The sequence below is a fragment of the Anarhichas minor genome, unplaced genomic scaffold (genome assembly GCF_050575085.1).
Source record: "Anarhichas minor isolate MPS153535 unplaced genomic scaffold, ASM5057508v1 ptg000017l, whole genome shotgun sequence".
Lineage (NCBI taxonomy): Eukaryota > Metazoa > Chordata > Actinopteri > Perciformes > Anarhichadidae > Anarhichas > Anarhichas minor.
In genome coordinates, this window is record NW_027466463.1 from 11,715,350 (window position 1) to 11,725,395 (window position 10,046).

The window sequence follows — 10,046 nt, forward strand, 5'->3', positions numbered from 1 at the left end:
AATGTGTCATCCTTCGGTTTCTCGGAAGACTTTGGGTTTTCATTGTGTCCACACTTCAAGCCAGATTACGTCAATCTCTGTTTTGTGGTATCCCGTTTCTGACAGGCCGATATAGCGTTAACTGTGACAGTCAGCACAGAAGTCAGTGTGCACAGGAGCACACATCTCATCAGTTAGAGATCTCAAACAAACTGACACAACATGGATGTCACTTTTTCATTTATTTTAAGTTCATTTCAATGATATTAAGCAATTTTTAATGTCTCTGAAAAAGCATCTCATGACTGTTAATCAGTTATTCGTCCAAGCTGCTATGGAGATTGGTTCACATTAGATCGCAATGACATTCATACATTTTAAGTCTCAATAGTAGAAATACGTATGTTCAATTATGACACTTTATTGATATGTTTCTATTTTTTCTTCAAAATATAAAAAGATAGATCATGAACATTCCATTGAAATATACTTTATACAGTTCTTGATGAGTTGTTCTTTGTGTCCCAACATTTCAAAAATAAAATCCGGCATAAGTCACAACCAGATACTCCAGTGACCACCTCTTCTCCCCATTCACTCTCCTACTAAGACCGAAGTACAATGGACTGGTACCTAAGTCTGTTTTATACAATTTGATGGCATGTAAAATGAACATACATCTTTTTTTCTTTGGAATGCTTACGTAAATGCATGATGTTAGCCTGTGATATTAGATGCATGTGTATCGTTATGACTTTTGTGGTGTTTGTCACATCATTTCTAATTAAAATAAGATACTAAATATACTAGAAAAATCTTTTCAGTATGATAACATTTCCTCTAAAGCAACTCTGGTCTTGATCACTTTGTAAAATAAAACACTTTTAGATTAGTGTGATTGCTGAGTCACTTTATGGAAAGCCATAAAGCCACTACACACGTGGTTGCAATCATCTGAACTGATGACAGAACATCTGTGTCTCAGGGAGCATACAGTAAGTGTCGATCAGTGGCATTCGTGGTGCAGATTGCATACAGTGTCCTCAATTTACAAAAACAAAAAACATACTCAACAGAAACAGGCACATAAAGTAAATCAATAGGATATCGTAGAGGATGTGTCAACCCGAGGACCACATAACACCTTCCAAACACCTGGAGAGGACATGTCATAATATTGTCACGATATATGATATATAACACAAAGTAGCCATTAGGTTAACAGTGGCAACTACTTACCATGTAAAGCATTTTTGTTATTTTGGTTATGTGAGTAACATAAAGGAAAAAGGAAATCTTTAACATGTTATAACAGATTGCGAACTTTAGAAAATAAAACAGACTTAGCACTCTCAACATTGTAACTCATTCTGTTCAATATGACGAAATCAAATGGCAGTATTAAGCAATAGAAAAAGGAAAGACATCTTTCTCAGCCTGGCATTGGCAGAGCAGTCACAATGTAGAGAATGAGGAAATGGTAAAACGTAACGGTGAGAAATAAGGGAAGAAAAAGACAGCACTCGGCCATGAAAACACAAACAGCTGGGTGAAGTTTTTGCAAGTGTGCACGCCATTAACAGAAGTTTACCTCTGAAATATTCATGAACATCTTTGTGACCACCGAAGCCATACTGTTGTTTCTTAATGCCTTCCAAAATGGGAACTGAAATCGTGAGCTTTAAAAAGATACGGGACCAAAACAAAAACCCAAGGACCATTTTTGCAAATAGACAGAAGCTCTATAACCTGTAATAACCTTGAATAGTCTATGTAGTCTACGTCACACAATATTCTGGTGAGCCTCCAACCGCAATGTACTGGGAATGGACAGAGGACCATTCAGCTGCCTGAGCTGAGCCCTGGACCAGCAGGGCCTGAAACTCACTTGGAATACCAAAACGAAGGATAAGGTGCTTGGACAGCACTCAACAATGGCATGCTTTTTTTTTAAGCTGTTTTTTTAACATGGATCTCCCCTTGGTGGACACTGGTATCTCTCATCCTCTCTTTCTTACAACACTTAACTTAAAGTACTTCACTGACATCATTTTGGAAGCTCTGGGTCTCTTTGATTGGTGCTCACATGACTGTGTTGTGTTCTGTAATGAGCTGCCAACAAGCCAGCTGGATGACGGTAACTCTGTGGGTAATGACGAATGCAAAGACCTGACCATCTAAAAAAAAAACGAAGACGAGCTACCTCTACACACTCATGCTGACACTGTGAGTGCGAGTAGTTTTCAGTTGCCTCTCGAAGGAAGACGTTTCTGCTCTACGACACGGCACAGTGTTCATAGTTATCGGGACTGGACTCATGACGAACAACGATAGGAGGCTAAGGGGATATGTTACGACTCTGTTCCCCCTCGAGAGATTATCAAGTCATTATGCATGCGGTTTTTTACACATCACGGTGAGGTGTTCACATTATCGTTGTCTATATACTAGAATTTATTATGTTAGAAAGAAAACACCTACATCCACACACACCATCAACACACCTGAGTCCTTTACACCACACACAGACTTTGGAATGGCAGTTGGTTCCATGCAAACCTGAAATCTCTCTTGATTGTTCGCCAGTATCGTATCTTTCATAGTCTGTCATTGGTCTTTATTGGATAACCTGCACTTGTACTCCCATTTTTCTACGTAGGACGAGTGGAACAGAACTGGGATATCCAAGGCCTTTACAAATCTCTTTATCACTGAGGCGTTGAAGATACTCGAGGTTCTCCATTTGCCCTGCTACAATCATGTGACAACTCTTGTATTATTGCCAAAGAAAAAAAGCTAACTATGAGTACTATTTAAGCAGTCAAAGTTGTGGTATGGAGAGCTGTTGTTTTGGAACTGCTGCTGCTGCGGCTGTTGCTGCTACGATAGTTGTGCAAATGATTCAAGGAGGAAAACATGGACTTTGTGGTTAACAACAAACGTCCTTTGCGCAAATGCTATAGTTTGGCAAATGATCGCTGTTGATTGAATGGTTAGAAAACATACTGCTCGATGCATAACGAAGAAAAACTATGGCAGCGGTCGAAAACACTGGAATGGGGAATGTAGGGCAGTAGTAGCAGAGAGATTTCATCAAACAAAACATAGTTCAGGGTGTACTTTGCAAACATACATGTTTCAATATTCACATTTTTTTTTACTTTTCAAAACAAAATATAGCTCTTCTCTTTCATTATAATCTTTTTTAAAACATTAATTGCATATAACAATTTTTAGTTCATTTTATATATTCTTTTTTTTTGTATCTCTAGCACCCTTGTCTTCAATTAAGGGCTTGCAGAAAAGACAGTCATGCAAACTAGTCATGCTGGTAAACAAAGTTACAAAAATGCATTATCTTTTTTTTTTCATTTGTTTATCTCAGCGTCCATCCTTTGTCATCCCTGTGTCTTTATCGGCAAGAGTCGGTCATTGCTCATTGTCTTTCAAAAAACATGTCCCCAGTGCTTGTGGTGAAGATGAATTCACCCACCCCCCATACACCCCCCAAAATATTCACTTACAATCTTTTTCCAGAACTTTGACTCCATTTCATGATGCCACATTTTCTATTAACATTTGCATCTCTTTTTTTTTTTTTTCTCGTCTCTTCCGTTCTGGACCTATTCTGCTCAGAAACTTCCTCCGCAGCTATGGTTTGTTTATCAAAATATAGATTTGTTCTCTTTGTACACTTCCACTCTTGGTCCATTTCTTCTCATTTTCCCTTTGCCTCAGGGCTCCCCTGATGGACCATCCTTATCTTGACATAGACTTGCCTCAGAAGCAGTTGTTGGCAGCAAGAAGGACAAGAGAGAGATGGGGCAGTATTCAACTTGAGATTCTTGTGCCTAATTGGCAGTGTCGGCCTTACGTTAGGAGGAGCGTTTATCTGATTGGTCCCTTTCAAACTGATAAAACAGAATTTCCAGCTAATGGACAGTTTTATGTGACGTAAAAAGTGTCCTTGCGGCAAGGACGTCCTTTTTGTTGTACTTTAGGCAGGCCAATATCCTTTGATATTAAAGACTGACAATTGTCTCTAAGACTTTTGTTTCGTCTCCTTGAGTCTTTTTGCTCCTCGTGACTGAGCACTGCGTCAGTCAGACATGGGAAAAATACTTGTAATATTTAAATGTGCACGTGAGATGCTAGTGGCAGTTAAAGTACTTTTAGGGGAATGTGTTTGTACCAAACAGAGGCAATGGGCAGTGTGAGGGTGAGTACAAGCCTCATCCTCAATGGAATATTCCTCTTAATCTATACTATACATTACAGAAGGTCATTCAGCAAGCGCTTGCTACAGGACCTTTGGTATTCCACATAGACGTTCGGCCAAGCCCGTGTCAGTACATGAGAGATAAAGAGAAGTCTTTTCCCACCATTTTCTTTTGGTCAATGTTTCAGGTGAGTCTAAATGGACAGTAAATGCCATACACCACCTGTTTGAGCTGATGCTACATGTGCTTCATTTGATCAACTTCATAGTTAGTGCTGTTTTTGATTATCGGTAGTCGTGAAGAGGGCAGTGATTCAGTCTGATAGAAGAGAATGGAAGACATAGGTTCAGTGGCAAACATGCTATACAAGTGCTAAACTTGAACTAGGGACTATAGTGTGGGTGTTGGTAAATACTGTGCATTTGTGATTGATTTCATATGCACTGAAAGACCAATCCTTTGTCTCTCATGTACTCTATTTCTTTTTTCTTCACTGGAAAGGAACCTAAGAGGAAAATGACATCTAAAAGATCCCTCGAATGCATAAATTCCTCTCTCTTCCAACTGTCGATGGATAAAGTCAAGTTATTTCCCAGCCAACAAATGCTACAATATGTTAGCAGAGATGCTACATTGTTCATTCAGTCCTTTGTGAAGAAGAGTGGGGTTTTTTTTCGGAAACGTGTGAAGTTGCTCAGTTGTTCAGCACTGTAGACGGTACCGAGTTGGTCATCCTACAAGATGGCGAGTATAATGTTGTCAGAGAGATGTCATCTGGAATGTGTAATCAGGAGTCCTTTTCGCTCCCAAAAGTGTGTCAGTGCAATGCTCAGTCAGTTTTCAGAAAAAAAGGGAAAAAAAAGGTCAGTTGACAAAAATGTGGTCGGAGTTCCAAGAGGCCGCTTTGGTAACAACGTGAGGAGCAGACCATGTGATTATTTAATTCATGATTAACCTCTGGTCTCTCTCTTGTCACCCCAAAGATCTCCTTTAAACCGACCATCCGTGTCACACTTGACGCTTACGTGGCTCCCGCCGCAAATTTGTGTTTACCGGTTACTGACTCCTCATTAGAGAGAAGGCGAATGCTAGAAACTTAACACTGTGAAGACAAGAACAGAAAGCCATTAATTTGAAGTTCACAGAGAATCATCAGAATTTGTAAGAAATCATGTTCAAGTCAAATTGAAACTTAACTAAAACGTGTAACATTACAAGCACTAGATTGGTTTATAATAGAGATCCACTAATACAAACCAATCTCATATTTTGGAATTTGCCAATTACATTGTTTTTAATAACACAGTTTTTATGGTGTAACTAAAATTATGTACAATAGGGGAAGTAATCAGGGATTACCATTACCTGTAAACTGCTGGTTAACTGTGCATGTCAGAATGAAGTGCACACATTTAAACTGTAATGACAACTCTAACACAGCTAAAGAAAACAGTCTATCTCAACCATACAGTACACAAAGTTGGCACAGAAGTTATTCTTGAAAATCAAAATCAAGAAATGGTGACAATAAAACTGGTGGCAGACAACATTAGAAAAAACAAAACAGTAGACTGAATGAAACAAGCTGCCAGCCAACTGACCAGCACCGCGCTCCCACCTCTGCCAAGCCTCCGCAAATCATCGTATTTACAGTCGTGAATTATGTACAGACCATCTCGAACAAGATTAGGTGATGAGTTATTCACTAATGTGTGTGTGTGTGTGTGTGTGTGTGTGTGTGTGTGCGTGTGCAATCATTTTAATTTAAATGATATGTACAAAAAAACACTTTCGACAGATGGACACATACAGACATACTGTACTCAATGCTGTTCATGGAAGTTTTCAAATCTAAAAGAAGTAAAAGAATTACACATCGGGCTGACACCATTTCAGGAGGCTTAACCCCCCAACTGCAGCGACACGTCATGCAAACACAGGTGCAAATTCAAGAAAATGTTTGTCACCAAGAGTAGGTTGAGCATTGTCAAATCTTTGCCGACACTTATGGCAAACAATTCTTGTATCACATGTGCTGGCATCAGGCATTATTTACTAAATTGTTCCTTTGTCATTGCAGCTGAATTAATAATGGTATGCTGTGTAGAAACAGTACTGTAAAAACAATAAACAAACAAGCTTTTTGTTTTTGAAATACATACTCCTATGAAGGCCAGGTTAAGTGGTGTAGGTAGGTTAGTTTGGCACTTCATCGAGCATTGCAAGATAAAACCTTTCTGATGATCGATTAAATCATTTGTTATGTAACGTCCAGCGCCCCGCACTCACAAAGTATACATCGATACATTCATTCTGCATGACTTTAATGTATTGACATGTGTAGATACAGATATGTACATATTCAATAATAACTACTGACCTATTACGCATTGCTTGGAAGGTTTAGCTGGTTAAAACTAGCTAGTTTGCATGAACTCCTAAATTGACATCAGAGCCTACGAGGGCCTCATAGAGGCACTTACAACATCTGCCTGTTTCATTTACTTAAACAATGTGTACGTCACAGTGTCCTACAGTGAGTGACTTGCATCGGCCACAACTATGTGATAGGACTCTTTAAGATCAACAGAACCACAATTATGACATTCTTCAGATTCAGTGTTGATACAATACAAAGCAAATATAAACAAATACAGTACTTCTTTCGTCATAAATGTTCAAATGAAAGCAGTGGTGTGTGAGATTGAACAATTCACTGCAGATATATAAGATGGACATTTCCCTTGACTGTAACAGAAAATGTACATTCCAAAATAAAGTGGCATACCAGTATCATTTAAAGTATCGCAAATTGTTACATCCACATTGTGGAGTCATTTTAGGATGATACAGTATGCTTGTGCGCTTAGACAGGTTTCATGAGGTTTGTGCGCTGAAGGAAGTGATGCTAACAGAAATACAGACTAATACTCAAGTGTGCTGATGTGGACTCAGATTACCTTTGAGGATTGCACCCACGTCAATCAATGTGTGTAACTGTACTCGTTACAGTTTCACAAAAAACATTTCCTGCTCGTGAAATCAACTTAAAAACATACTATCCCAGAGTTTCCCTTCCTTCCCTTAGTTTAGGTTGACATTATACATTAAGGAGCTGCTGTCAAACAATGCTTGGATTCACTGGAGACACAAAGCTCTGCATGCTGTTTCAGATATTTTCAGACGACACAAAATGATTGTCATTTTCTGACATCACAATGGTGACATGTAACAATACTGAGTATAAGCACGACTATTAGCAACTTCGGTCTGGAGATATGTGCGATGGCCTTCGAAAACCCGTATCAAACAAAGCCAGCCAATCGTTACTTCTTGCAGTGACTGTGGTGGGATCTATTATAAACGAGACACTACAACTTGTACCTCTCAAAGCCCAGTCGACAACAGAATCAACCAAACATTCAAGTGATGTCATAGTTCTCATCCTGAATCACAATACTGCATATCTAATTTCTCAAAGTTGAAGAGTGTGGAAGCACATCGATTTTTAGACATGATGGTAATCGGGACCATAGATTATGACAGTAAGAATTTCAGGACCTGACTCTCTAAACAGGTAAATACTCTAAATACTCTCTCTTTACACCTGCGAAAAAATGCTGTCTCTAAAGAACTTACAGTTTGTCCTCATGATTTTAGTCTTACTAAATTTTTCTTTTTTAAAGAACCTAAGCACAGTTAAATACAACATTGTATATTTTTTCGAGAAATGCTATTTTAGACAATCAGTAGTACAGAAAAGGCATTCCTCACAATGAAGTACACATTACCAGTACAAGTGAAAAAAATATAAAACTATTACAAAACTAAAACAATTAGAAGTGGCAGCCACAACATCAACAAGTTCACAGGACCAGTAACACTGACTTGAAATAAAACAGGACAAATGGCTCATGGTGTCATTGTAATACTCCTCGAACAGCTGAATCAAAGATTACAAGTAGACAAAGTTTGTGCATTTTTATGATTAAAAATAGATCTGCATATTTATATATGTATGTGCACAGCATGTTTTCCAGCATTAAAATAATATTGCATGTTTATTGCATACGTGAATGAGTCACAATTCTTTTTTTAAATCTTTTTAGCTGAACTTTTACATAAGATCTATTTCTATGTGAGAATGGCAGTCTGAGGAAAAACCTCCATTACAAAAATAAAAGCTATAAAACAGATTGTTCATCTTAAATTATTCAAGGGAATGGTATATTGTAAACAATGTCATATTTTTTTATAATTAATATAATTAATAGATTGCATTTTGTATTTTGTATTTTTCAAAACCATTTTAGACAAACATTTAAATAAAAAATTTAAAAATAATGGAAAAAGTATTAATAAAAAAACGTAAAAATGAAGCAGAACAGATATTTAAAAAAGCTGAACATCCTTAGAGAGAGACGTTTGATCAGGTAGTCTCAAATGTTCAACCTAATAATTTGTTGTAATATGGTCTGTGTCTTATCCCAACATGCAAACGTTAAAGGTTAGTAATAACATTGACTGTTAGTAAAGTGCTTGTATTTGTTTACGTATGTTATTAATCATGTATTCATCCATATCTGACTTTATAAGTAGCTATATTTGATGTAGTTAGTTTATGTATTATTTCTGAATACATTGTAATTCGATTTCTTTGAAAGATTGTGGTTCTACATAGAAGTATATATTTCATTTACATTACTTTTCTGATTAACATTTTAATAATGTCCACTCAGTCATTAACCATCATCAAAAATAAATGTATCGCTAACGATGGGATAGCTTAATTGTGCTATTTTACCAAAGACTCTCTGGGAGACAAAACACAGTTAGCATGTAGCTACCCAGGCAGCTATTCGTGAGGTCCTCAGCTGCCCTAACAATGTTTACATCAACTAATTGGGTTTATAAGGTAGTGTGAAGCTCAAACATTGAATGACATTAAGTCATTAGGTTTTGCTAACAACCAGCATTGTTTAACAAGCCGACATGTCAGAAAACTATTGCACGTAAAAAAGAAAAGCATTGATTTAAAAAAAATGTTCTGCTTACTGTTCATCTGTCGACTGCAAAGACCTTTGAATGCTTCATTTCCTACGTATAAAATCATATTTCATTAGCTCGTCTTACATGTAACAACTTAGTCTCCCGTCTCCAACTAACCTCATCCTAATCCCTCCTTGTTAAACTAAACCTGTGCCCTTGTCAACAACTAAACGGTTGCAAATTTTAATAAATTATTTTATATATATATATATTTTTGGGGCATATGATGAAATTCATATTTTTGTTTGGGAATATGATTGTTTTAATTGCATATGATGCATAAGATGTTGATAGATATGTAGAAATGTAAGAAACAACATGCTTGCAACTGCTAAAGAAGACCTTTCTTTAACTGTACACCGGAAGGTAGCAATTGCATACATGGGATCCTGACAGCAATGTAATAAAACAAACTACACGGTACAATATTTGTATTCTTTTCATTTAAGCTAAGTTTTTTGTTTTACATTTTTTGACACCTCTGTGTAAACTATCAACATAAAGTGTCCAATGATGTCACAATGATCAAATGAAGTGTTATTACCAGGTCTTATAGAAGCTGTCTCGGCTGTCTTTTGGAAAAAAAATACCAAAATGATGTCTACACTGTAGGCTACATACATCAATATTTACAAAAGACAGGAAGTAGAAACCATTTCAACATCAATCTTATCTACAAATGTCTTTGGCTAAATGAACTGAAGTATCTCATTTCATGGTCATTTATCTGGACAGTGGTGAGAGCTTTTTGTTTGGTCCAGAACATTTAAAAAAATGGATGTCCACCTACACACTTAA